This window comes from Thalassophryne amazonica, chromosome 2, assembly GCF_902500255.1.
Source record: "Thalassophryne amazonica chromosome 2, fThaAma1.1, whole genome shotgun sequence".
Classification (NCBI taxonomy): domain Eukaryota; kingdom Metazoa; phylum Chordata; class Actinopteri; order Batrachoidiformes; family Batrachoididae; genus Thalassophryne; species Thalassophryne amazonica.
Genome location: NC_047104.1, coordinates 103,621,956 through 103,632,780, shown reverse-complemented (window position 1 = coordinate 103,632,780; position 10,825 = coordinate 103,621,956). Strand labels below are relative to the sequence as shown.

The following is a 10,825-nucleotide window of genomic DNA, read 5'->3' as shown; positions in this document are numbered from 1 at the left end:
TATTTGCAACTCATTCAACACATTATTGGGATGAACAAGCAATTATATTAGCAGACACCTTTATGTGCCATCATAACATCTTTAAAGCAGCCACCACAGCAAATAAAAGTAGTTCACTCACCCGGAGCCCCTGCTGGTGATGTCTAATCATCCCACACACTTAGGAACAGAAAAAACTCACAAACCTCAGACATTTGTAATGTCAAATCAGCGGGACGCCGGCCACTTGGCCTTTTGCATAGTTTCATGTAGAGCCTGACACAAAACTTTTCAAAGTTTCGTAAAGATTTTGAAGTGACTGAATCCTCACTGTTGTAGTACAAAAATAAATAAATAAATAAAAACCTGATGGCAAACACTGACCTCTATTTGAGGGTAACATTACGTAAGGATTAAACAACGAGAAGCCATGCATTATATGGTTTGAATACACTACGCAGAGTCTAAAACACCACAACGCGAAGCGGAGTTACATCCTTGGCAACCGTTCTCTTCTTCTTTCCTGTCTTCAATCTTGTCCAGTTCGTCCGATGTTAAATCTTTATGCCGTTGCTTTTGCTGTTCTTCTTGTTTGCTCTCCTCTTTCCATTCCTCAAACGTTTTATTTTGGCCAAAAATATTAAAATTCACTTGGAAATCCATGTTTTATCACGTTTCTGTCATTCACCTGTCAAAACACAGCTGATCTGCGCCAACTGATTTGCGCGTTGCTATGGTGACAACCAGAGCGGAGAGATATTACAGTGACTTAACTCGCCGAACTACGAGGGTAGGCTGAAAAGTTCTAAGGCTAACTGCATCATAGTGAGCCTTAGAACTTTTCAGCCTACCCTCGTACGTGTGCGTATACACAAAAATAATGCACGCCAGTTAGACATGGAATTCTGACTGACCATGGTATAAAAAGATGTAACAAACGCTCACACACAATTTCTTGTTCCACTGATGAGAAGCCCATTTGGATTTCTAATGATGGCTTCTTTTTTTTTTGGCACAATACCATTAAACCCACTATGACATCACCCATATTTCTGATGAGATGGTTTGAAGCTCAAATGTGGCGACTCCAACATGCGCCATGTTGGCAGTGTCTGACTCCCACTTAACCCATACGTGAGTACAGAGGTGGAGTGTGAACAAGACTGGAATGACTTTGGTGGGACATATGAAGCCCGAACATGCCCCCTATCTCAGAGTTACCAAACAAGCTATAGCTAACAGGCTAATCTTGGTTTGCGAGTTTTATTATCACATTTTTTTTTTTTTTGTGGGATGGATGGTGCTTTTCAAAACTGGTGGCTTGAGTATGGATACTGAAATTTATGACTAGCATATTGCTTCAGTAAGCATGGAGATAATGTCATCAAACTCTCAACTTGTGTTAAGTGCTAATATAGAAACAAAAGAAAAAAATTTACTCAATAGAAATACTGGAGCACAGACTAGATGATCCATGAGTATAATTAACCATCCAGCAAACCATAGTATCTCAATATTTGTAACAAAATGTTCAGAAAGGACAAATATAGCCAGGTTCCCAGCAAGTAGTGGCTAGTGCTAACCACGAGCCCTCTCTGGCTGTCACTCAAAGCCGCCATGCCTCTGGTTATCCATAACTTTATGTTTTAAAATAGATTATAATAATGAGTTATGTAAAAATTAACCACCAGTATAGTTATCATGGACAGGGAAACTATTTATAGAGACCAAAACTATTTTTTGTACCAGGTTGTAAACATATTTATTTTTGGTGTAAAGTTGGACAATTTAACATGGGTGTCTATGGAGAGTGACTCTCATTTGGAGCCAGCCTCAAGTGGCTATTTAAGGAACTGCATGATTTGGCACTTCTGTGTTGGCGTCATTTTTCAACACCAGAGGTTACAGTTTGGGTACAAAAAAGTAAGTCCCTTTGACTGCTTCCTTGTTTTTCATTGAGGGTCGCCACAGCAAATCCGAGGTGGATCTGCATGCTGGTTTGGCACAAGCTTTACGCCAGATGCCCTTCCTGACGCAGCTCCACACGACATAGAGGAATGTGGCAGGGATGGGGGTTGAATTGGGAACCTTCTGCACTGAAACCAAGTGTACTAACCACTTGGCCACCACCCATGCTATGGACACAATAGCCTTAAAAAAAAACAAGCAAAACATGCATCTGTAACACATATAGATAAATTCCCACATGAAATCCTCATTCCCACGAGAGAGCTTTCTGTTCTGCTGTTCTCCATCATATCTCAGTTATCACCCACTATAATATAGTCACAAATATGAACACACAAAAAAAAAAAAAAAAAAAAAAAAAAAAAAATATACCAAACTCCTCAGACATATGAGTATAAGTATTGCACATCCCTGCAGGACTTTTGACCATAACAAATGTTCATGTCAGATATTTCAGCTTCTGGACACTCAAAGGGCCAAAGGGTGTTGGGAAGTATGGAATTTAGCAATGAGAAGCAGCATTAAACCCCTTTGAAAAGAATAGCAAAAGGTCAAACTTCCTGCACGGTCATCAGCTCTGTTCTGCAATAAAAATGCAATGCAATAAACACCAGATTGGGTTTCAGAAAAAGCCTCAAGGCCACTCTGAAGCTGCAGCAGCCCTCATACAGACTGAGAGTCCATTACAAACATTGTGTTGTCTTCTAAAAGACAAATAATTAGCTACAAGTGACTTTGAAAATGCTTTCTCATGACAAACAGAACAGCATTGCATGCAATTTGACAACGCACAGTTTCATCGGTTTATGTCCGCAGGCACATTCCAAACCTGTTTTGACTTTGAACTTTTCATTTGGCTTCTCTCTTACAGTTTACAGTCAGTGGATAATTCTTAGCAAATCCATCATTTATCAATCCATCAGACATCAGGGTTACTAAATCACATTTCCCAGTATGTATGATTTGGCATTAACCCTTACATGTGTGCAGTTGATATAAAACAATAAATACATCACAATGCTAAAATATGCTCAGCCGTATGAGCCTTTCTTTATAATTCTTTATATGTTCTTTATAATTTGCAGTTGTTTAATTCATTATTAAGATCATGTCTTACATACAATATGTACATGTTCAGTGAAGCCCCTCTATTAATCAGTCAATCAAAAACAAAATTTACCTTTTAACAGTGTCTACAGGAGGCTTTGCGTTTGCGTGTACATGAGCTTTTGACAAAAGCGGAAGTAATGCAAATCATGGAATATTTATAGGTCACCCTCTGTGCATTTGGTGGTATTAATGAGACAACTTTAACTCCATAGGAAGTTAGCTTTGACTTAGCAGAAGTTAGTGTGCATGCTAATGCTGCAAAATGTATCGGGTTACAAAAAGAGTGTTTTCAGTTTCAGAAGTGTTTATTTCTCGCTATCTTTTACATAATATATGACAAAGAGGATATATTTACTCACAAATGAAACAGTTTTGCAGCAAGCTACCAGCCTGTGACGTCACCATGCTAACATCAGCGAAATAAGTTCAGGGGTGTTATTAGGTTCCAAAAATGGCGTTTTCGGTTTTAGAAGTGTTTATTTCTCACTAGCTTTTACATAATATATGAGAGACATGCATATAAACACAAAGCAAAGTGGTTTTGAGGAGACCAGCCACTGATGACGTCACAGTGCAGTGCTACTCTGATTGGCTGTCATCCCCCGCCACTCAAAAACAAAACAGAACAGATTCAAACAGATTGTGACTTTTTAACCTCTTAAAATATGTCAAGGTTAGCCACCTTCTAACTTGTCCAAGGTCTATCACCCAAGAATGTTCCCTGTGAATTTGAAGACTGTGGCAGTAATAGAACTGGACATATGCTGAACACAAACAGACAGACGGACGGACGCCAGGTCTTTGCAATACCTGATAGCCATATGTTGGCCTCGGGTAAAAATAAAAATTAGCTACCCCTGGTCAAATTCTCACAATGTTTGTAAACTTTTGTGACAGTTTTTTAAAATCTCATTTCTTTTCCCTTTGTTGGAAATAGTGTAGGGCTTGTACAGCAAAAATGTAGATGATTAAGTGGGTAAGACAGCAAATGAATGGGTTAGTCCATCCTAGCCAGCTTGTGCGTGCAATAACTCAAGCACAATAAATGCCATCATCCTGTAACACACCACATTAAAAGAGCATAAAATAAGGATGAACTGATTAGACGGGGGTTAACTTTGAGACACCAGATCAATCAAAAATAACTTTGTCTTGCATATGTAATATCCTATAAATGTGTCTGCTACCTGCTGGATCCATCTCCCATGTTCACATCAGTGTCACCTAAGTTCAGCTAGCAGCTGAGAAACATGATGCCCGCTATGTTGCCAAATACAGGACAAAATACACAACAGAATAGCAAAGTAAAACCAGAATTAAAGAATGGACAGAATACGTAGTTGGGGATTATACCAAAACTTTTCCCCGGTGCTGCAAATTTGTGATGGAAACTACAAAACAAAACAAAAAAAAAGAAACAACAACCACACACACGCACAAAAAACTCTTGTTCTGAAACATTTTGAAACTTTGTAAAACTCATGTTTCAGAGAAAGAAAACAAGCTGAACACTGATGCCTGCTGGACAGTTTACAAATGTGTAACCATTTCAAATGATGACTTTCATATTTAAAGGCCATAGTCAACACAGAGCCTACATTGACAAGTACATAAGTTGCTCGTTCAATAAAAATGTTAACATAATGCTTTTAATTTCAAAGTAATAACAAGTCTCTCCATGATGAAAGTTAAATAAAAAGTACTATGTCATACGCGTGTCATCTGATAATGATCAGCTAATTCAAGGACCAGCCCCTATCAAAGAGAGTGGTTCCACAGCCAAGGCTGTGCGTGGATCTAACTGGTAGCACTCCACCTCCCACACAAGCTCCGGCTCCTTCCCCCACAGCGAGGTGATGTTCCATGCCTGCATAGCTTATGCCACCCAGGTCTGGTCCGTCGATGCGCTTGACTTTCACTGCCATCCATGGGACAGCGCACTCAATCCCAGCTGTTCCCCCTGTGGGTGGTGAGCCCACAGTGTGGAGATGGAAAGTCTACGTTGTATCTTCGGGCCCGGCTACCAGACAGTCACTGACGGGGCCTCCGTTCAGGCTTGGCTCCAGACGGGGGCACGGGGCTTCCTCCCGGCCAGGTCACATTCCCTCTGCCTCATTTACTTTAACCTTATTCTTCTCTGGAGTTGCCCAGGGTGTGAGGCACCAGGCGGGTGTGGGGATACTCGAGAGCCCTTGGCTGAGTGCCGCTGCATTGGAGTTTGCCCCGGTAGATGACTTTGTACGTATGCACCAAACAGCAGTTCAGAGTATTTGGTCTTTTTGTAGTCCCTGAATGGAGTCCTGCATGGGGCTCCAGTGGGGGAATCCATTGTTCTGCTGGAGGACTTCAGTGAACACATGGGCAATGACAGGAACACCTGGAGAGACATGAATGGGAGGAACGGCCTCCCTGATCTAAACCCGAGCGGTTGTTTGTTATTGGACTTCTGTGCTAGTCATGGACTCTCCATAACGAACACCATGCTCAAACATAAGGATGTTCATAAGTGTACATGGCACCAGAGCACCCTAGGCCGAAAGTCGATCAATTTTGTGATCGTATCATCTGATCTGAGGCCGCATGTTCTGGACACATGGGTGAAGAGAAGGGCAGAGCTGTCAACTGATCACCATCTGGTGGTGAGTTGGATCAGAGGGTGGAGGAGGACTTTGGACAGACCTGGTAAGCCCAAAGGGATAGTGTGGGTGAACTGGAAACTTCTGGAGGAGCCCGCTGTCTGAGAGCTCTTTAACTCACACCTCTGGCAGAGCATTTCTGGCATCCTTGTGGAGGTTAGGGGCACTGAACCAAAATGGGCAGTGCTCAAATCCATGATGGGCAAGTCATGACTTTTTTTTTTTTTTTGCTAATGTTCCTTAAAAAATGGTACTTTGCAATACTATGAGTACTGGACAAAATGAAGTAATATTCATGAATACCATATGTTGTGTGCATGTACTCCATTTACTCCACACTGAATATACATTCAGTGTGGAGTAAATGCATAATTGATAAAGATCAATGTAGATCAGTTTATTAAATAAATGTTATTTGTTCTGGAGATGCCCTGTTAATTTTAATATCATCTACAACTTATCACTTCCTCTTTTTGATCTCCTATTCTTTTTGGTCAATAATGACTATAATATTGCTTGTTGTTGCATCTTTTTCAGTGCTGTTTGGACTTCAGCTTGTCATGTTATAGGATGTGGTATATCATCTGACCACGAGATGTCAGCAGTTTCTACTGAACTGATTAATGAAGCTTCAGTCATTAAGCTTGTGGCATCACATTCAAGAAGACTTGAGGCTGTAATTGCTGCCAAAAGTACATCAACAAAGTATTGAGTAAAGGATGTGAATACCTTAAATTTTAATTTTTAAGAAATTTGCAAAAATCAAAAAAAAAAAAAACTTTTTTCACATTGTCATTATGGGGTGTTGTGTGTAGAATTTTGAGGGGAAAATGAATTTTATCCATTTTGGAATAAGGCTGTAACATAACAAATTGCGGAAAAATTGAAGCACTGTCAATACTTTCCAGATGCACTGTATGGTCATGTGACAATTCACGGATGTCCAAAACGAGCCACTTCAAATCCTCAAAATATGCTTATATGGAAGGACTTTCTCAGTGGTAGTTTTAACATGAAACCTCAAATATATTTAACTGTAAAAGTACATTTTTAAAAAGGCACATTACAAACCCTTTAAAGATGAAAAGTTTTTCTTCGTCAGCAATTACATTTTAGAAGTGAATAATTTGACTGGAGTGCGAACCTTGTCCTCCTCAATGACAGGTAACAACATTTTTCAAGATGTACAAACAATGTAACCAATTATGTATTAAATAACATATGTTCAGAAGGATACAAAAGAAACAGCAACATCATTTTGTTCTTAAGTCAACACAAATTCAAAGACCGGGGCGCCCCCTGTAGGCTCATTACCAAAAATACAGCATTTCAAATGAGAAAAGACACCACGTTTTTTTTTAAACAGCAATTACCAACATTGTTGAAAATCATTATTATGAATAAGTTCAGACGTCTACAATTGTTTAACAATACACCAGACTGTAAAACATAACTTTCTCATCACTATATATGACATTATTGCAAGTTAGTCAAAAAGCTCAAAAGTGCGTGAAATTTCCGCAATGACGTCATTTAACGACTTAAAAACAAAGCTGACCTGTGTTCCTGTGTCACTCTAGTGTTTGTTCAGTGGTCCATTGTTGAACAGAGGCTGTGCGCTGCTTTCTGCCTGCGCAGACTGAAAACTGATATTTTTCAGCGGAGAAAAGTCTCCTCTGTAAAAAAAAAAAATGCATTTGGGGGGGGGGGGGGGGGGGAGGAGAGAGAGAGAGAGAGAGAGAGAGAGAGAGAGAGAGAGAGAGAGAGAGAGAATAGACTGCACAGGAAGTGATGACGCAGCTGCATTCAAAAAGGGAGATACTTATTGTTATTATGGTCCGCATATAAATGTAATCACAGCTTCATTTGGTGGATTTCAGTTACTTTTACTGGGAATTTTACAGACTTTAAAGATTCTTTTTAGCTTTAAACAATAACAATGTTGTTAAAAGAATAAACAATAATATGAATCATATGAATAACAGATAACAGTGCCTTTAGTTATTATATGTGATACAACCTTTAGTGCTTGTATCATATATATAATTAATTTGAAACAATAACATTTTCATTAAAAGTTAAGACCTTTTGACAAAAGGCCTTAAAAATACAATAAAAATGGAAAACATTTTTACCCAAGGCCAAAATATGGCCATCGGGTATTGCAAAGACTTTGCATGCGTGTCCATGCGTCTGTCTGTCTGTGCTCAGTATAACTCCAGTCCTATTACTGCCAGGGTCCTCAATTTCACAGGGACCATTCTTGGGACACAGACCTTGGACAAGTTCAAAGATGGCTAACCTTGACCTATTGCAAGAGGTCAAAAGGTCACATGTTTCCTATTTTTATGCTCATGTGACACAATTAGCACATTTAGGTTCAAGTTAAAAGCTTTGTAAAAGTGATAAGAATAAGAGAAAGCAAAGAAAGACTTGAGATTTAAATGAGTTTCCACCTAGCTTTTAAATTCATTCATTCATTTTCCCCACTCCAATTAAGTGTACCACCCATTAAATACTTTTTGATATCTAAACCAAAAAGTTAAAAGTATCATATACTATATGTTAATAGCATAATTTTAGAAATCATAAAACTGAAAAGTTAAGCGCCTTCCACTTTTTCCTGGGTGTTACTGGCTTCATTCTGACAAAATTCAAACCGTCCAAACATGATTCCACATAATGTATGTAAGCAAACAAAGCCAAGACATCAAGCTGTCATGAAAATTTCAGTACACAATTTTATAAATAATTTGAAATTATATATATATATATATATATATATATATATATATATATATATATATATATATATATATATATATATATATATATACTATACTATACTATACTATGCTTGCAAAATATGTACAGAAGCTGAAGTTGTCCATGAAGTCTGTATAATGGGTGTGGTTTTATGATTGATGTTGCCAGGGTTACGATAAGCATGACATGAATCAGCTCACTAGCAAAAGAAGATTGCTGTGGTAAAAGAAGGTTATTGCATGGACACATAATGGAAAGAAAGAAAGAAAATAAGACATTGTCGTAATAAAAATACACACAGTGAGGCCAGCAAACAAAGCGTGCGGCTCCAACAACAACGTACAGAAACTGCAGTCTTCGCTAATGCTAATGTGGCACTTTTGGGATCACCATCCACTAGCAATGCCAGTGCTAGCATTAACTTTGGTGAGCTGCTAGGGCATGGCAGAGTAAAAGATGTGGAAAGGTGAATAAAAGCAGTGTGTAGTTGTATTTGAGTACTGTTGATGCGATGAGAAGTGAAATGGGTACAACACTGACCTAATACATGCTCTTGAGGCACGAAACAGTCATTTTATATACAGTATATATATATATATATATATATATATATATATATATATATATATATATATATATATATATATATATATATATATATATATATAGTTATAGTTATAGTTATGTCGAACCAGGGGCTCAGCCAGATCCAGGATTTTGTAAAGGGGTGGGGGGTGAATTTGTGAAAATAAATAAAATAACCTCCTGTGAAACTACGGGAAAACACTGATGACAATGCTCCTAGTTGGGATAACGACATTTAAACTGGCATTGACTCTCAAAGCATCAACAGCCATATGCCAGAACTCCTTTTCAGCTTTGAACAGATTTTCTTGGAGCATTAAAGAAGCATGCTACACCCATTTAATAAAAGGATTTGCCCCCCTAGTGGCCAAAGTTAATCAAAAGTGCTATGTTGGCATACTTTGATGCCACCTGGTGGATATCACGAATTAAAACAAAAATCACTTCATGATTAGAAACTAATATACAGTATACTTTAATTAATTCAACTGAAAAGATTCTGGAGACTTGCCTACTTGCATTTTAAGTGATAACTGCATATTTTGTTGTTTTATCAAACTAAGGTATATTCATAAACCATATTATACTCTTACGACTAATGTTACAAGGCCATATCATCAATATTTAACCATTAATTTTTTTTATAGCTATTGATGTTCCTTATTCACATATAGTGCTTTAAGATGATTTGGCACAATATATAAACCATATGAATCCACAATGTAGGGACAATGAAAAAGTCAAAAGAATAAGGACTAAACAGCTAAGTTTGATGTCAGATTTTAATTAACATAGTGTTCAGTAAGTGGCTATGACCTGTAGTGGTAACAAGTACAAACTAAAGAGGGAACCTGGTTTTAATGTGTCCACATACTGACATATTTTACTGATCCTGATGGAACTCCATATTACCGGGACCTTCTGTACTGGAAATAAGCGCACTTGACTGCTTGGCCACCACCCCTGCCACTGATAAGGAACTGGTACTGGGTAGAATAAGTTTGATAAACAAGCTAAAAACATCCTGTTTGAATTGGTCTAATCAAAACAGGGATAAGGAGAGTTAGAGGCACTGATGTTTAATCTGTTGTTGGTATCAGGAAGAAGTACTTCCACTGTGATACGTCATCCTTCAAACTCTGATAAGGTGCCTGCTCAGACGAATTCACTGAAGGTAAGGACTTTTGGGAGGCATGGTTTTTCAATTTGATATGGACAGCGAGCTTTGGTTTAGCAGCACAAAATCACTCAGAACTTTCAGTTTTGGAGCTTGTAACGATAGGTGGCCTTAAAGTCGATGGAGATAGTAGTCACGTTTGTCATATCCTGTTGAATTCATAAGGGAGGAGCAGAGATGTGTTATCATCATAGTCCTTGGCATGATGGACATCTGAGCAGCAATCAGAATGGACAGTGATGTTCCTATTTTATCACCATTAAAAAAATTAATGGTTCAATAATTTTGAGGCCTCAAAGTTGAGTATCATGTCCAGCTGCTGTGCTTGTGGAGTTTCATGTGTCATTTAATATGACACCAACCAGTCCCAGCAGAAGACTGCCCCTCCCTGAGCCTGGTTCTGCTGGAGGTTTCTTCCTGTTAAAAGGGAGTTTTTCCTTCCCACTGTCGCCAAGTGCTTGCTCACAGGGGGTCGTTTTGACCATTGGGGTTTTTACGTAATTATTGTATGGCCTTGCCTTACAATATAAAGCGCCTTGGGGCAACTGTTTGTTGTGATTTGGAGCTATATAAATAAAATTGAATTGAATTGAATTGAATTTAA

General features: G+C 38.5%; 1 protein-coding gene across 1 annotated transcript in view; it reads right to left on the bottom strand.

Annotated features, from left to right (window-relative positions):
- Positions 1 to 7,337, bottom strand: part of dennd2b (DENN domain containing 2B) — a 189,901-nt gene extending 182,564 nt beyond the window's left edge. The window contains exon 1 of the mRNA XM_034191010.1: positions 7,252 to 7,337. The gene's annotated coding sequence lies outside the window, so the exon portion shown is untranslated. The remainder of the gene's footprint in view (positions 1 to 7,251) is intronic.
- Between the last annotated feature and the right edge of the window lie 3,488 nt (positions 7,338 to 10,825).